The 18,389-nt window shown below is 39.4% G+C and overlaps 1 non-coding gene across 1 annotated transcript; it reads right to left on the bottom strand.

Moving 5' to 3' along the window:
- Window positions 1-471: 471 nt before the first annotated feature.
- On the bottom strand, window positions 472-638 carry LOC124517170 (U1 spliceosomal RNA). Its single transcript, XR_006963327.1, has one exon. It is a non-coding gene; the product is annotated as a U1 spliceosomal RNA (small nuclear RNA).
- Between the last annotated feature and the right edge of the window lie 17,751 nt (window positions 639-18,389).

Raw genomic sequence — 18,389 nt, 5'->3', positions numbered from 1 at the left:
TTGTTCTCATATACTAAATTATAAATATTATAGGTCACCTATGGTTTCCGGTAGGTATATTTTAAAGCTACGTTTCCATATTGTGAGTGTTATTTGAATTAAAATAATTGAAATATATTCTATAAAAACATTTAACTGGAAGCCCACCTTGTAATGCTCTGATGAGTATTATTACCTTCAGTGCCTCCTTCTGGTAGTCACTATCCTTAGATCTCTCTGTCCTTGATGTTTGACTATATGATATGGCAATCCATATAGTAAATGTTTCTTTCCTTCTTTCTGGGTTTTGTTGTTGTTGTTGTTGTTGTTGTTGTTGTTGTTGTTTAGAGAAGCATTTTTTAGTAAGGTTGATATATTGTGGTGCTGCACTCATAAAAGACATCAGAGTTCTGTATACTCTCTTAAAAAGTAACAGGCAGGAGTTAGAAGGAAAGAGTGGGAGCACCATGTCTGTTTTTAGGTACTAGCCGTCAGAGGAGAGCATGAACGCAGTTCCCCTATTACCACAAATTAAGCAGTCAAGTTTCCCACATTTGGAGAAATTGCAGGGGCCAGCACATCCAGAATGCAAAGGATAAGCCTCATCCTGGTGAAACTACCTTTGAGATTAAGTAAATGTTACATTCTTTCTTAATTTTACATAAGTACACTAACAGCTAGTTTTCCCTGCACCCCTGAGGATCATCTTGGCAAATCTTGCTGTGAACATGCCTGCCGCCATTTTGGAGGCCCCTGGTATATACATAATGGCAGAAAAAGATGGCTATTTGGGCTGCCTTTGTGCAAATAGCATCTTTAATATATATATATATATTTTTCTAAATAGAAGCACACTTTGGGGCGCCTGGGTGGTGCAGTCGGTTAAGCGTCCGACTTCAGCCAGGTCACGATCTCGCGGTCCGGGAGTTCGAGCCCCGCGTCGGGCTCTGGGCTGACTGTTCAGAGCCTGGAGCCTGTTTCTGATTCTGTGTCTCCCTCTCTCTCTGCCCCTCCCCCGTTCATGCTCTGTCTCTCTCTGTCCCAAAAATAAATAAACGTTGAAGAAGAAAAAAAAAAAAAAGAAGCACACTTAAACATTTGTGACCTAGAGAATCTCATCTACAGTAAGCATAGTACATTGAACATATAGACTGAGCAGTGCTCAGATGAATAGCTCCATAGTAATACAGAGGAGGGCAAGACAAGAGGGTAATGATGACTCAGCTGGATTCATAGTTATACACTCTGCGCGTTTCCATCGTGTAGCATTCTACCACTCTGTTCTGTTCAATTCCGCTTTCTTTTTGGATTTCCTAAATATCTATCTCCAGCTCTGTCCTTATTGGATTCCAGAGGCACATTAAATCTTTCAGTTTAAAGGTACCTAGAATATATATAATCTAACTCCTTTAAAAAAAATTTTTTTTTAGTGTTCGTTTATTTTTAAGAGAGAGAGAGAGAGAGAGAGAGCGAGCATGAGTGGGGGAGGGGCATAGAGAGAGAGAGGGAGATACGAAACCCAAGGCAGGCTCCGGGCTTTGTGCTGACAGCTCAGAGCCTGACCAGGGGCTCGAGCCCACGAACTGTGAGATTATGACCTGAGGCGAAGTCGGACGCTCAATCGACTGAGCCACCCAGATGCCCCTATATAATCTAACTCCTATTCAAAGCATAAATCCTCTCCACAAATGTCTTAGAGATGGAAGTCCAGTTTCTGGGTTTTCACTTGCGGCATAGGCTGCCTATTTCTACCATAAATCGGGTGTAATGGCTCCCATAATGGCTCCTAATCTTTTTAAGGTCAAATATTCACAGATCTCCAGCTGTAATAAACATGACAAAGAATTGTCAATACCCTGCTGAAGTCCTTCTCGAATCCTATGGTCTGCTTTGCCAGTCTTTTTTTAAAATTTGAAATACACGTGAAATAAACATGAAACAACAACCAAAAATACTCCATGTGTTTTGGTGCAGCATAAAGTGATTCTGGTAGACCCTTTGATTTCGTCCTTGTACCACTATTAATGTAGATTAGAAGTACAATCACTTTTTGCAGAGGATAGAGTATGATGATTATAATAATGTATTAGTCCACCCAATAGGCCTACCGTCCCTATTTTAAGAACTTCTGTAAGCATTTCTGCTAATAGGCATCCCTCATCATGTATTTGAGCATTTGACCTTTGGAAAGACTGAAATCTTTGGGGCGTTTTCGTACGTGTTTCTAACCATTGCTCTATCAGTGCGTTTTCTTGCAGATAGAGACCATAAATTATCCATCATTTCATTTGCCGAGACAGGCGATGTAAATTTTGCATATTAGCTGTTTAATTTGTTTGCATTTGGCAGCCAAAGTAGTATAAGATTATGTTGCAGCAGGACTACCCTCTTATAAGTTGGAATGAGGTGTGGCTGGGCATGCCTCACTAATGAAAGAGGTAGGAAGTGTTAAAGGACAGAGAACATGGGAAGAAATTGTCATAGCGCCAGCATAGAAAGGTGAATAATTAAAGCCCACACTGGAGGGAAAAGTCAAATCATGAGCAGCTAGTTTTAATAGCCTGGCACATCCTGACATTTTAGTTAGGAAGAGCTTGTCTACATGGTCCTTAGACAGAGATTATTGAATATCTGGATTAACATTAGCATCTCTAGCTTTAAGATTAGCTTGTGCAGGTGTCACTAATTTTGTTTCTCATTACCGTGAGAAGAATCGCTCTCCTGCTCTCCATCCCCCGAATCTGCATGCAACTCCTACATTCCCCTTCCTTGATATCTGTCGAGCATGTGACAGTTAGCGAGCCTGGTGGTAGCCATTTGTACCTTGGAGTGAATGAAATCATTTGGTCATCTTCTGAAACAGCCTTTAATCTCTGAGTCTCTCATTGTCCTTGGGAGTGGCTTAGAGAAGGCACGTGTTATGGGAATTTGGCTTCTGTAAGGCAACCACCTATCAGAAAGCTCCAGACTGGTTAGGAACCCTGGGTGATTTCTTCTGGCCTTTGTTTCAGAAAGAGGCTAGATGCTTTAGAACAATAGAAATAGACAAACCTCATCAGAAGGAGGGATATAAACCTTACCCAAATGCTTCAAATAAATGAAACAATGTGGGAACAGAAACAATAATATCGCTTCACTCAAAGGAATGGCTTTCAGAAAGATAAACGCAGCTCTGCCTCTGCCTGTGTGTGATGCCAGGACTCACTGGGCGGCAGTGGGGTTGTGGGTATTCGAGGGCCAAGTAGGTTGGATATGCAGTAGAAAGAGCGGAATAGGGGCGCCTGGGTGGCTCAGTCGGTTAAGCAACCGACTTCAGCTCAGGTCATGATCTCACAGTCCGTGAGTTCGAGCCCCGCGTCGGGCTCTGTGCTGACAGCTCAGAGCCTGGAGCCTGCTTCAGATTCTGTGTCTCCCTCCCTCTCTGACCCTCCCCTGTTCATGCTCTGTCTCTCTCTGTCTCAAAAATAAATAAAATTAAAAAAAAAATTAAAAAATAAAAAAAATAAAAAAAAAAGAAAGAGCGGAATCAAATAATATAAAGGAGGAATAAATCAGGGATTCAGTCTAGCAGATCACAACACAGGGCAATTGGGGCCTTCTTGATAGTCCATCTTTTTGTCATTATTGATATTGAGAGAGTGAGAGAGCATTGGTCTGCTGCTAGTAGGAAATCTGCCTACTGGCCTAGAATCTCAAAACTTTGGCAGTCTTCTGTTTTGAGGTAATCTCAACACTCCAGATTTGCTCAGGTAGTTTCCTTGCTGTTAATTCCACGTTCGTTAAATGTCTCCTGTAGGCTAGCCACGTTAAGTACAGTTTTATTTGTATTTTTTCAACTAGGGTCTACATCCAACATGCGGCTTGAACTCATGACCTTAAGACATGACCACGAGGTCAAAAGGGGTATGCTCTACTGACTGAGCCAGCCAGGTGCCCCAAGTACAGTTTAAATACATGCTGAAGTCACATGGTAGGACCCATACATCTCCTTCAAGGCTTAAGTCCCCATCCTATATCATGATTATGGCTCTACCTGCTCAATTATATTATGGTCGTTACTGTTTACACCATGATTCTCAAAAGGGGTTGCGTTTGTCGAACTCTTACCTTATTCTCCCATTGTTCCAACACTAATTCCTCAAAGAACCCTGTGTGGTAGATATCAGTATTGTCATTATTATCAAATATTACCGTTATTATTACTTTCTGAAGCTACTTAAGCCAAGGAGTATTACCTCACTTGTCCAAGCTTAGATTATAGAGCCAGGAATGAACTGAATCTCTGTAGAGCCCATGCTCTGTGCCATTGTTTCTATGAAGTGTTCATGGGGGATTTTCTTGGAAAAAAAAATCATGACTGCAGATATATGTTCTTCTAAAATGTATTTTAAAAATTAGTTTGTCTTGATTGTTTTATAGCACTCTGATTGGCCATGTGCCTTTAAGAAATGGCAGGGCTCACTCCCCACTGCACCCCCAAACCCAGTAAGTGGTTTGGGAGGTCACGTGATCATACATGGTCGCGTATGAATGAATGATGTTAGGTCTGAAGTTGAGGATAGATGCAGAGGCTGTGTTAACTGTGTTAACATCAAGATGATGTATTCCTACATTTGATAATATTAATCGGTGCTCTGTGTATTGTCTTATCAATCAGTATTTGTGTTTTTTTATTAAGCTTTTCCCCTTGTCAGTCTCATAAACTCCTTTTGGAAGAGCTTAGTGAAATTTTTACTGCTTCAGGAAACTATGGTCTATAATGTATATTTCGCACATGATTATTATCAATCAACACTTTTTATTAAGAACCTACTATGTATGTATAGCTGCAACATGATGTCAGGAGGGTGAGAGATTTCCTGTTTTGCTGGGAGCTGCAAAAATTGTTCCCACTTGTCTTTTCCCTACATAGTTTTCTTCCCTGTTTGAGTGCAGAAATGGTATCTTCTATTGATTTACATTCCCTAGCAATGGAGAACAGTTATTGAGAATACGGTGAAAAAGAATAGTATATTAATTCTAACAAAGGGCTAAAATAAACAGAAATCAATCTATTACCTTTTTAATTTTCGAGGCATTTGTGCAGCATGACTATGAAAATGAGTTTTCAGCCGCATTGAAGTGTTTTAATTAAGGCTGTCTCCTCACTCCAGCCAGGTTGATAGTTCTTCCTAAATTGACTGCTTCCAGTTAATAATGTGTAGCCACACTTGGTAGCGTTTTAATTTAGAATTATTTTCTAGAGTTTGACTGGTGTCTCACCAAGACTTACATCCCAACTGCTTATTGCTTTTTACTGCTGTCATGTCTCTTTTCCCCGCAGATAATGGGGATCTTACAAATAACCAACTACAGTTTGCTTTTTGCATCATTCATTATGTCTTACAATTCATTTGCAGTACTGATGAATTTGATAAAATGTTTTTCACTCTTTCTTGACAAATGATAGATCACAACTTAATGATCTCTCAAAGTCTCAGCATGCTACACTATAATGATAAAAAGGAACAGTGATAGTGGACATTTGAGGCTGAGGGAGAACAGGGCTCGTTTCTAAAGCAGTTCCTTCCATATTAGTCATTGGAAGAGACTTCCTGTTTTTTTTTTTTTTTATTTTTTAACGTTTATTTATTTTTGAGACAGAGACAGAACATGAACGGGGGAGGGTCAGAGAGAGAGGGAGACACAGAATCTGAAACAGGCTCCAGGCTCTTAGCTGTCAGCACAGAGCCTGACATGGGGCTTGAACTCACAGACCGTGAGATCATGACCTGAGCCGAAGTCAGACGCTTAACCGACTGAGTGACCCAGGCACCCTGAGACTTCCTGTTTTTTGACTGAACACCCTAACATGGAGACCATAGAAACAGCGATTTTAGAATTAAAAAAGCAGTTTAAATGAGGCAACATTTTAGGTTGATTTGGTTTAAGTATGTCTATTGGATCTAAAGAATGAAAAGCAGTCAACACCAAAGCCACTTTATTTTATTTTATTTTTTTTCCAATATCTGAAGTTTATTGTCAAATTGGTTTCCATACAACACCCAGTGCTCATCCCAAAAGGTGCCCTCCTCAATAACCATCACCCACCCTCCCCTCCCTCCCACCCCCCATCAACCCTCAGTTCTCAGTTTTTAAGAGTCTCTTATGCTTTGGCTCTCCCCCAATCTAACCTCTTTTTTTTTTTTCCCTTCCCCCATGGGTTTCTGTTAAGTTTCTCAGGATCCACATAAGAGTGAAACCATACGGTATCTGTCTTTATCTGTATGGCTTATTTCACTTAGCATCACACTCTCCAGTTCCATCCACGTTGCTACAAAAGGCCATATTTCATTTTTTCTCATTGCCACGTAGTATTCCATTGTGTATATAAACCACAATTTCTTTATCCATTCATCAGTTGATGGACATTCAGGCTCTTTCCATAATTTGGCTATTGTTGAGAGTGCTGCTATAAACATTGGGGTACAAGTGCCCCTATGCATCAGTACTCCTGTATCCCTTGGGTAAATTCCTAGCAGTGCTATTGCTGGGTCATAGGGTAGGTCTATTTTTAATTTTCTGAGGAACCTCCACACTGTTTTCCAGAGTGGCTGCACCAATTTGCATTCCCACCAACAGTGCAAGAGGGTTCCCGTTTCTCCACATCCTCTCCAGGATCTATAGTCTCCTGATTTGTTCATTTTGGCCACTCTGACTGGCGTGAGGTGATATCTGAGTGTGGTTTTGATTTGTATGTCCCTGATGAGGAGCGACATTGAGCATCTTTTCATGTGCCTGTTGGCCATCCAGATGTCTTCTTTAGAGAAGTGTCTATTCATGTTTTCTGCCCATTTCTTCACTGGGTTATTTGTTTTTCGGGTGTGGAGTTTGGTGAGCTCTTTATAGATTTTGGATACTAACCCTTTGTCCGATATGTCATTTGCAAATATCTTTTCCCATTCCGTTGGTTGCCTACCAAAGCCACTTTAATTTTATGTCATGGTTCCCTGTTTTGCCTGGGTGTTCATCAAAGTTATTTTGGTTCTGTGCAACAGATACTGACTGGCTGAAAAAGCATAAGTGCACAAAGGTTTCCCAGAAGGGAAATTGGTCAAGCTTCAAAAGGGGCAAGGCCAACCAGAACAGGTGTCTCCAGGACCATCATGGTTTGCCATATCTCCTTTCTGTGTATCTTCCCATGAGGATTCAGTTCTCTTAAGCAACTTTTTTCAGATGGCAATGGAAGGGAGAAGCAGGCTCATTAAGCTTACAAATCTGGCATCATAGAGGAAAGGACTATCTCCAGCTCAAGGTCAAAGACTCCTGGGAAGAAATTCCCATTGGTTTGGCAGAGGTCATGTGAACTTTATCCATCAATCTTAGAGGGCGAGGGCTTAGAGCACAGGCTCTTGAGCTGGATTGCCTGTTTGGTATCCTTGTGGTCTTGGCAAGGTTACTTAACTACTCTGCACCTCAATTTCCTTATCTGTAAACTGGGGATAATCATAAGCTTTTCAAATGAGATGAGTACCACCTATAGACCTGGACAAGAGAGGTTCTTGGATGGGTCCCACATTGAAAAGGGCTGTTATGGACTGAATTATGTTCCTTTCAAATTCATATGTGGAAGCCCTAACCCCGTTTTCAAAAAATGACTGGAGATAGGGTCTTTCAAGAGGTGATTAGAATGGGCCTAATCGGGGCACCTGGGTGGCTCAGTCGGTTAAGCGGCTGACTTCGGCTCAGGTCATGATCTCGCAGTCCGTGAGTTCGAGCCCCATGTCAGGCTGTGTGCTGACAGCTCAGAGCCTGGAGCCTGTTTCAGATTCTGTGTCTCCCTCTCTCTGACCCTCCCCTGTTCATGCTCTGTCTCTCCCTGTCTCAAAAATAAATAAAATGGTAAAAAAAATTAAAAAAAAAAAAGAATGGGCCCTAATTCAGCTGATTGATGTCCTTTTAAAAGGAGGAAATTTGGACAAACAGAGAGACAGCAGGGGTGCCAGTGCACAGAGGACCATGTTTCTGCCCTGAACAGACAGAATGGCTGCTTTGCTTAGCACTGGATGCCCCAAAGAGGGTGGCTTGGCAGCCTGGGTTTCCCAGATGACATTCTTACCACTCTCTACCCTTCTGGTACACTCTTATGGTCGTGAGAGACTTTTAAAATGGTCTGGAAATCCCCAATGGGAAATGTGAGATAAAAGGGAAGAGAATCTGTGTATCTCTGTTCCCTGGGGACCTGTTCAGTCCCCAGCTTGGGTTTGAGTGCGTCTTTCCATCTTGGACGGAGGCTTTATTTATAACCTTAAAATTAGACACAAAAAATGTGGTCTCTATTTTACCTCTTGCCTGAGACCCCCAAAATGTTAGGGATAATATGAGTTGATACATGTTAATACATGTTAGTGCTTGACCCATAATAGTACTCAAGGTGTTTTATTACTATTTTATTGTTGTGGTATCTGGCCCAGGTTTGGAGGTCTATGGTTGGCTCATCTTCAATCATCTGTTCTCTATAGCACAGGAATTGATTGTCATGATTAGCAATCTTCATCTGAACTATATGGATTATAGAATAATGTTCTCCAGGAATGTGAAAAATCCGATTAGAAAAATAATAGAATACTGATTACAGAAAGCTCCCTTGTTCCCTCAAAATTGTTCTCTAAAGTTTACATATTTTATTAGTTTTAAGTAATTTATTTATTTATTTATTTATTTATTTATTTAATGTTTATTTTTGAGAGAAAGATAAACAGAACATGAGTGGGGGAGGAGCAGAGAGCGAGGGAGACACAGAATCCAAAGCAGGCTCCAGACTCTGAGCCACCAGCACAGAGCCCAGCGTGGGTCCTGAACTCAGGAACTATGAGATCATGACCTGACCCGAAGTCAGATGCTTAACTGATTGAGCCACCCAGGCACCCCAAATAATATTTTATGTATTTATATATTTTTCTCTCTTTTTTTGTATGGAAATATTATTTTTTATCATTCCCATTTCATATGGAATTATTTAAAAATTTTTAAGTTTATTTATTTTTTGAGAGAGAGAGAGAGTGAGCAGGGGAGGGGCCTGAGAGAGAAGGAGAGAGAGAGGATCCCAAGCAGACTCCGGGCCATTAGCACAGAGCCCAGTGTGGGACTTGAACTCACAAAATGTGAGATCATGACCTAAGCCTAAATCAAGAGCCAGATGCTTAACCAAATGAGCCACCTAAGCACCCCTATATAGAACTATTAATAATAAGCACCCTAAGGTAATGCAGAGCCTTAAAATTTAAGTTACATTATAAATGTTGTACTTGAAACCAAAATGTTGAGATATGAGGGAAGTTAAGGTAAAATAAATTATCCAACTTAGTGTGATTCTACTCCTTCGTTTTCACAAAGCAATGTTAAGTGTTTTTAAATGGAGAATAATGTTTCATTAATCTAGGTTAAATCCTCTAAAATATCTTTACCACCTTACACTTCTGCAGAAGAAAATAAAAAGGGTAATAGTTTTATGGAAAGCAGAACTAAGCTATTCTTCCTAATAAAAAGAGCAGGAACATAGGACATTTTTGTGTCATTAACATTATGTTCACCTCTGCCCTGTATCGCTGGCCATTGCTGGAGGAAATTCAGATCACTGAGGTATGTGGCCGGTGGGGTAGGGGAAGGGCTGGATGACATTTTAATTTAGTCTATAGTCTAAAAACAGGTAATAAAACCATACGTTGTCTTTGGTAATGTGTAAGGAGAATTTTATTTTAGGTTGAAAGGAAATATTTCTTATTATCGCCTCTGTCAAAATTGCCCTGCAAGAAAATCTTTCAGGCTTCAAGCTGACATTTTATTTTTCAAGAGTACTTTGAAAGGGACTCAACTTTAGGCAATGTGGTTTTAAACTGATCATCTGTATAAACTGGCAAAGTCCAGTGATATTTGTTCTTACACCTTAACCGTAGGACTGAAAGGCAAGAAGAACCCTTCCGAGGTAAAGATTTTAGGCTCACATAATTGATAGTTGAGTGTACCTGGAAAGCCTGTAGCCTTCGTGATCTGTGGATTTTTATAGACCCTACCAGTAGAATTTTGAGACTTTGTTCTAGTCCACTACAAGCGCTAGGAACAGCATATGGGGAGAAGTAAATTATACTCATGCACAAGATTATCCTATCAAATTTGTCATTGTGTTAGTATAATAGTAGTACTAAAAACAATAATTCTTCCGTTCAAAAATACTTCCGGTGGGGGGGGGGAGGGTACACTCTGCGACCGCCACCGTGCCTGATGATGATAATCAAAACCAGGTTTGATGTCTGCTTTCACAGCGTCGATGGGCTGGTGAGAGAATCAGCGTTACTTTAACATAGTCTTTGTGGCAGCTGTTACCACGTTGACCTTGACAGTAGTGCCTACACTGTAGGTACTGGACGTAGACAGATGGTCCCAGCAACGTTTCCCTGAGAAAGCGAGGCTGGAGCTGAGATCTCAAGGGCGAGAGGGAATTAACGGAGCGCAGAGCTTTCAAGGGCAAGAGGTAGGACACGGAGCAAAGGGCACTGCAACTAGGTCAGGAGGCTGAGGGAATAACAGGCATCATGGGGTCACTTGGGGCTGCATCATTTCTTTCGAAAGATCGTTAGACGTCGGGAGTGAAAAGTCTCCACAGCAAGTGATGCAATTTGCTGCACACGCTGCAGCTTATAATTGTAACACCAAGTGCGTAAAGGAGTGATGTATTAGATGTGCCAGTCTTTAAAATGGCTCTCTCTCTGCCAAACAATTACATTAAGTGTTTGCACAGATGTCCGCAGGACCTGTATGATTCATTGAACCAAATGATTAATGCTTTTGGTGCAAAAGTCCATGGAATGTTTTTTCCGTGTAATGATATATGATGTCCACTGAGCGCCATGGAATGTTAGTGATAGAAGGGATCGTAGGGATCCCTTGCTCACCTCCTCAGAGAAACCGAGGTGGAGACCAAGGGGCATTTTCTTCCCATGGTTTCATGGCAACTTAGTTACAGAGCTGATATTAAAATATATAAATTTCTTAATTTCCATTCTATTGCTTCCATTCATCACACAAGCTGCAATTACAACGTTACCTATTTTAGATCACTCACAGAAGTGATGTTTTGCCTATTTTTTTTCACTTCTGCACAGCCTTCAGAAGAACACCACAAATGTGAACACAGTTTAACTCACTTTGGTTATGTTAATGATATTGATGACCAGCTGTCATAATATTAACAATACTCAATATTATCGTGGCAGAGATCCAAATGGACAAAAGGGATTTTGAATATAGCTTGCTGGGACATCGAATAAATACTTCATACAAATGGAAATCCTTTAAAACTAGCCTTGAAAGCAGAATGAACTGGTTTTCCTTGCTACCACTTATTGTGGGTAGGCGTTCCCTGGAAAGGTACAGAAAATGAATCATCCCTATCAGAATATGAAGACAGTTCAGTTTTAATTGTTCATAAAGCTCACATGCGTGCCTTGCACTCACACATACATGCTCTCACAAAAACACATAAACATCTTTTCTTCCTGCTTCTTTCAAATTGGTGAACATGATGCAGCTTCTGGAAGCTGAACAGGAGCTGAAAACTACTCCGTTAACCGAGTATTGCAAATCTACCGTGATGTTTGAATAGAAAACTCTCAGTGCTGTGCTTAGTAAGCTGGCATAGGGGTTTCAAGTGTTTCATTATTTGCTTTTGGAAAGGTTACAACTTATTCTGGTTTTTTCAGTTTTTTTCTTTTTCTTTTTTGAAGGGAAAAGAGAATGTCTTCAAATAGGGAAATTAGACATGATGGGAGAAGCCACTGGAAGATTTATCTGGTATAAGAATCATTGCCACGATTCTTGTGTGTTTTCTGTTTTATTTAATTATGAAGATTGTTTTCTAGGCTCTTCATTGCAAATGCAGCATTTTGGTGAGATCATCTGCTTAATGCATTGTTGTTCCCAGCTGGGTTTGAGAGGCCCCTCTGCCTGACCTTCTCTCTTGTTTTTGGTCTCTGGCAGGACCCTGTGATATTGATCACAGGGCTGCAGTAGGGTTTTAAATTGATCCATTAAACTATAAGACCAGTAGCCAATTCAAAGCAGAGTTCTGAGTTGTGTTATGCCCAGTGCACATTAAGACGCTTTCTTGTATCCTCCCAATATTACTTATATGTCTTTGTCTCTCCTACTAGGTGATAACAATGCATCGTTGTCTCTCTTGCGAACAGAAACTGTGCCTCATATATTTCCATGCCCACAATATCAAGTTAACTTCAAAGAAATATACAATCCAAATTTCAAAAGTTGACTTAAAAGAAACTTACAGAACAGACCACATACAAACATAGACACATGCATAGCATGACACAGTGTGGTCGATCTGCATTCTATATAAATATATAAAGACAAGTGTATGTGTGTGTGCATTTGAGTTTTACAAATGAAAAAATATTGTTCCTAAATTATCTATATTTATATACTCATGTTGGCAAAGACACAAAGCAAAACATTCAGTTAGCGCTTAGTAATTAATTCTACTTGAATTAAAATATTATTTTAATGTTTTACTTTACCACCTGTATCCTTACTTTTCTTGGGTTCCTAAAGGAAATCCATTCTTTCATGTGCAGCAACATGAAGGGGGTAAACTTTAGAGCAGTGAATATTTAGCTCAGAGTAAGAGTGAGTGAAATATAGATAGCAGACTTTCCTAATGATAACTTAGTTCGTTGCTATTCAAAGATGGATTTATTAACTGATAGCTTTGATAGCTTTGATTTGGGTTCGAGAGAGGTGGTGGTAGGACTTGTAGTTTTTGTGTTTTGTTTTTACCAGAACTCACCTTTAGTAACCACATTATCAGTGGTTCTCTAGTCTTATCTGCTCTACGTATCCTATTCATGCCTCCCTGAAATGTATCTCTAGTAAAAATGCCTCCATTTAAGAACGTAGAGATGCCTCCATTCATTATTTCATCCAGCCTTTGCTGGGCACCAACTTTAATTCCAACACTCTCTTAAACTCTGAGAACACAGGGATGAATCAGCCACATTTCCTCCTCTCAAGGAACTCTTTGCGGAAGAACCTCTCTCGCAGGTGTAACTGTAGGTGGTTTTGCGGCCGTGTCCATGCAGGTGCGTGCGTGCAGGTGTGAGCCCTCGCACGTGCCCAAGTGCGCGTGTGGGTCTCTGTGTGTTGTCAATTGTGAGTATTCTTGTAGCATTTTTTTTTTCATTGCAAATGTATCCCAGGGAAAAGGATTTCTGAGAAGTTAAGACCCTCCAGTAACTACCCTGAGTCACCATAAGGATGCAGTCTGGGGGAACGGAGGATACTTGGGGTTTGAAGCTGTTAAGACCTTGGTTGAAACCTCCCTCTCATCTGGGGTTCTTCAAGTCTGAACCTCTGGGCCTCCCAGTGATGTGACAACGACTTGAGATAACTTAGGTAAAGTGTCTGGTAGAGGTAATAATAGCAGGTAAGAGTTGCCTTAGATTCATTTGAATACAGTTGTAAATTACTACTGTCAACATTTTGGCTTGGAAGGGCCAACGCACCACTGTGGTCAAGAGCCCTATTCTGGAGCCAGCCTCCCCGGAGCCCATGCTCCAGTTTATTCTACCTCAGAATTGATCTGGGCCAGTGTTTTCCCATCGGTGTTATAAATGAAGAGTAAATGAGTTAGTGTTAAGAAAAGAATGTTAAGAAAAGTTCCTGGCACATACTAAGTACTATATGAATATTTGTTAAAATCAAATATATTTGCTTTATTTGATTCTACAGAATCCACTTTATGTTGATTCTATTAGATGTAAACTTTCAAGGTGTTGGAGGCAATTTTAGTAGCTTTTCAATGAGATGACAGGTAATATCAAAACAAACTGCTGACTAAATGATCTCTAGGCGTGTTTTTGATGTGTCTCTTAGTAATAGTAATTACTACCTTAACTAAAAGTATTTTATAGAAATTTACTTTCACGAGGCTTAGTCAATTGGGCTCAGGTCATGATCTCATGGTTGGTGAGTTCGTGCCCCACATCAGGCTCTCTGCTATCAGCTTTGGATTCTCTGTCCCTCTCTCTCTTTGCCCCTCCCCTACTTGCATTCTCTCTCTCTCTCTCCCTCTTAAAATAAATAAACATTAAAAAAAAGAAATTTACTTTCATTCTTACTTTGAGTACTATTCTTTTTTTTTTTCTTTTATTTACCCTTCTTGTTGCTAAATGACTTCAAGCTTATATTTTAAAATTTTTTTTTAACGTTTATTTATTTTTGAGACAGAGAGAGACAGCATGAACGGGGGAGGGTCAGAGAGAGAGGGAGACACAGGATCGGAAGCAGGCTCCAGGCTCTGAGCAGTCAGCTCAGAGCCCGATGCGGGGCTTGAACTCACGGACCGCGAGATCGTGACCTGAGCCGAAGTCGGACGCTTAACCGACGAAGCCACCCAGGCGCCCTGAAGCTTATATTTTTAAAAAAAATTAATAAAATTACAGATTTTCAGAGGTTAGAGATGATTTATTTCAACCATTACCTCTCATTGCTAGGTTAATAAAGTTTCAGGGTGATTAATTGATTTGTTGGCCACCCTGGAAATGTCTGGAGGTGAGAGATGTTAAAGTTATGACAAAAAATGTGACTTTAAAAATTACCATGGTGGATGTCAGATTTGTTTAACCTCTAGTGCACACTATCCCCAATACTGTTGCTGTACATAGTTTCACAGTCAGATTCACCAATATGACTCACATGAAATCAGCAATGACATTTTCTAGTTAAGAAGTCACATCTCATCCAGTTGTTGGAGAACCAGCTGTTGTAATTGTGAAGTTGCTGAGTTCTTTAAGTGTGTAACAGCAGTATTGTTTGGAAATGTTGCTAAGGTCAAGGAGATTCTTACCTGTTAGTGTCACTAATGCAAATGTCAAAAGCCCAAGTTATATTTGTGTTTTTTCCTTCAAAGACTTTAGAGATATTTTGGAAAGCAAAAACAAATTGTTGTATATTTTGTTATAAGAAACATTTGGAAAAGAGAATATTTATGCTATTTGTTGTCTATTCTTTTAAAATTTCGAGGGAATTCTCGGGTGGCTCAGTTGGTTAAACGTCCCAAGTCATGGCTCAGGTCATGATCTCACGGTTGTGCGACTGAGGTTGTTCCACTGGGGCTTTGTGCTGAGCATGGAGTCTGCTTGGGATTCTCTCTCTCTCTCTCTCTCTCTCTCTCTCTCTCTCTCTGCTCCTCCCCTGCTCATGCTTTCCCTCTCTTTCTCGTTCAAAATAAGTAAGTAAACATTAAAAAAATTCTTTCTAATTGTCTAGTTTCTAACAATAACTACTTCATTTGCTATTTAACTAATTTTGTCTCTAATTGCCCTACTTTTTAGATGATACTGATGATTAATTAGGGTTGCCAGAGAAAATACAGATGTCTGTTCTTTCAATTTAATTGCAGATTAACAATAAGTAATCATACTATATCATTATTTGTTTTTTACCTGAAAATTGGACTGGGGGGGTCCAGGATTTTTTTTTTTTTTTTGCTAAATCTAGCAATCTCATTAATGATGTTACAAGTCTATGAAGAAAACTCGGAAATATATGGTTTGAAAGTTTAACATCTATTTTATTTTATTTTATTTTATTTTATTTTATTTTATTTTATTTTATTTTATTTTATTTTATTTTATTTTATTATTTTTGTTTTTTAGAGAGAGAATGAGAGAGTGTGAGAGGGGTCGGGGTAGAGGGAGAGAAAAAGAGAATCTCAAGAAGGTTCTACACCCAGTGTGGAGCCCAAGATGGGGCTCGATGTTGTGAGATCAGGACCTGAGCTGAAATCAAGGATCAGCTGCTTAATTGACTGCGCCACCTAGGCACCTCGACATCCATTTTAGACAGACGTCAGTCGTTACTTCCGTGAAATATCCTTGATGCTTCTAGGAAGATTCAGCTTTCCCTTTAGTTTTCACAGCCTTCGGTGGTACCCATATCATGAAACGCATCACAATAAATTTTCATTTACCTTCATACCTTCTTCTGTGTGCTAGCCTATGAAAGCAGGGGCTCTGTTTTAGTCATCTTGGAGTCACCGGAATCTAGCTCTGTGACTGACAGATAAAGCAGACACTTTTAATGAATAATGGAGGCTTTCTGGTGCCCAGCCTCCAACCTCCAGCTGAGGTCCAGACCAATGGACATCCGAGGGACCCCGGTTTGTCCGTATCAACATATCCAAAACTTAATTTGTCATCTTTCCATAAGGTTCCATTCTTCTACTTCCTATTGTGGTTAACGGAAGCACCATTCATTCATTCGGCCAAGCTGTCACCCTCAAAGTCATGCTAGGGGTATCCCTTTCCATTCCTGCTTCCTGCGTCCCGAAAGGTTCTATTTTCACACCGCTAGTGTAGAGCCCTCATTTCCAAAGACAGAACTGAAATTCACAAATAGTAAATGACTTATGAATACAAACATTTGTTGATGTGTTCAGCATCTATATGTAATCCTAACACAGCTCTCCAAAATATCCTGACTTTCAAAAGAAAGTAGTATGTTATGTCTACAGTAGGAGAATTTTTGGTTAACTCTAAAATACTATATAAAGGGACATGATTTTATTTATAGTGATTGCACTGAGAAAGTAATTCAGTATAAATGATCTACTTTTTTCATGTATTCATAAATATTCTGAGTAGTTTTTGTCCTTCTTTTCTTCTCTTCCTTCCATTTTCTCTTTCTCTCTCTCTCCCCTCTCCCTGAGGATCTTGGGACAACTTGAGGCTCAGTCATGACTATGTAACTCATTCTCAGCCACCCAAGTGCTGGCAGAATCCAAAATGACTGGGTCTTCTGCAACCCAGGCCAATGCTTTTCCCAGTGTGTGCTTGGAAGTTGCCTGTTTTTTAAGTCCTGAGTATACTTAGTGGTCCATCAATAACCTTTTAAGAAGAATATTATCTGTGCTTTAAAAGATCAGTTCCATAGTTGTATAGTCATAAGTAGACGCACACACACACACACACACACACACACACACACAAAACAATCTTCTCTAATATTTAGTCTGAAAAATACGGTAAATGTGGGCAAGAGTAACTATAGTATTTGCATTGTTCTCTGCTTATTAGCTATCAGTTTTCCAGGAAGGATGCTATGGATTTAGAATGAAGAAGAATGGAATTTATATCCCAGTTTGGCTACTTTCTGGGTGTTTGATGTTACATAAGTTATCTGGCCTCTCTAATCCTTATTCTTCTTATTTATAAGGTGGGAAAATTAAGACCTATTTCTATGGTTACTCTGTAGCCTGTGATGTTGGCTTACCTTCCTTTTGCCATGCTTAAAGGTTAGAAAACAAATGATTTACTTATATGAATAAACCTACTTTGTTCTCTTAGTTTAGCCTAAGTTTTTCTTTTTTAATATCTATTTAGAATTATTTAAAAAAATACATGGTCAAAGATATCTGGTTAGTTTGGATGCAACACATAGGCTATACAGAGTAGGCACTGAAATACTGGTCTTTGAAAATTTTACAGCATTTTAGTGTAGTATATATTAAAAATGTTTTAATGAATCAATTGAGTGTATCATTATCACGTTAAAGTGCGTTCATAAATTTCCTGAAAAAAGTTGTGCCGATCCATGCTGTGTGCTCACCACAGGCTAGTAAGTCCCATTGTATTTGAATAATTACCTTCATGAACAGAATTAATTGTACTTTTTTCATTTATGCCAAATTAATCTTTGCAAATTATGATTCTGTGTGTCAAAAGCTTTGTGAAGTGCAAATGTTGATTTGCTTCAGCAGGCTGGATAGAGAAATGCCTCAGAGAATGAGAGCTTCCGCATAAATACAATTCTAGCTAATTAAACCCCTGGAATCTTTGAATTTCTGTAATTATTAATAAGGGTAAGAACCTTTAAAAGCATACTATGACAAATCCAATACATACAAAAGAAGGTTAAATTACAATGCAGTGAATATCCTTGTCCATCCTGTATAGCTCAAGAATAAAATCTTACCAACTAGCTGGGGCTAATTCTTTCTCCATCCAAAATTTGGAGTTTATCATGGCATCATGTATTCTTTTGTAAATATACTTTTGTTACCTATGTTTGCATTCTTAAGTGCTACATGCAGCCTAGACTTATGTGTTTTAAATATTTATATAAATAATATATTTTGTTTACTCCTGTGCTACTTTTTTTCCCTGCTCAATATTAGTTTATTGCAGTCCATCTCTGTTGATAACTTGTACTCTAGTTCATTTGTTTTCTCTGCTATTGTAAGTTTGCCATTATTCAGTTGATAGATAATTTGGTTGTTTTCAGATTTTTTTTTCAATTCCATGCTTGTACATATGTATGAGTTGTGTTAGCTTATACATATATGAGTGGGATTTCTGGGG

This window comes from Lynx rufus, unplaced genomic scaffold (genome assembly GCF_022079265.1).
Source record: "Lynx rufus isolate CCGP_SWC_20201006 ecotype Redwood Valley unplaced genomic scaffold, mLynRuf1.p SCAF_20, whole genome shotgun sequence".
NCBI classification, from domain to species: Eukaryota; Metazoa; Chordata; class Mammalia; order Carnivora; family Felidae; genus Lynx; species Lynx rufus.
Note: the sequence above shows the minus strand (reverse complement) of the source record. Positions and strands in the feature narration are given on the sequence as shown.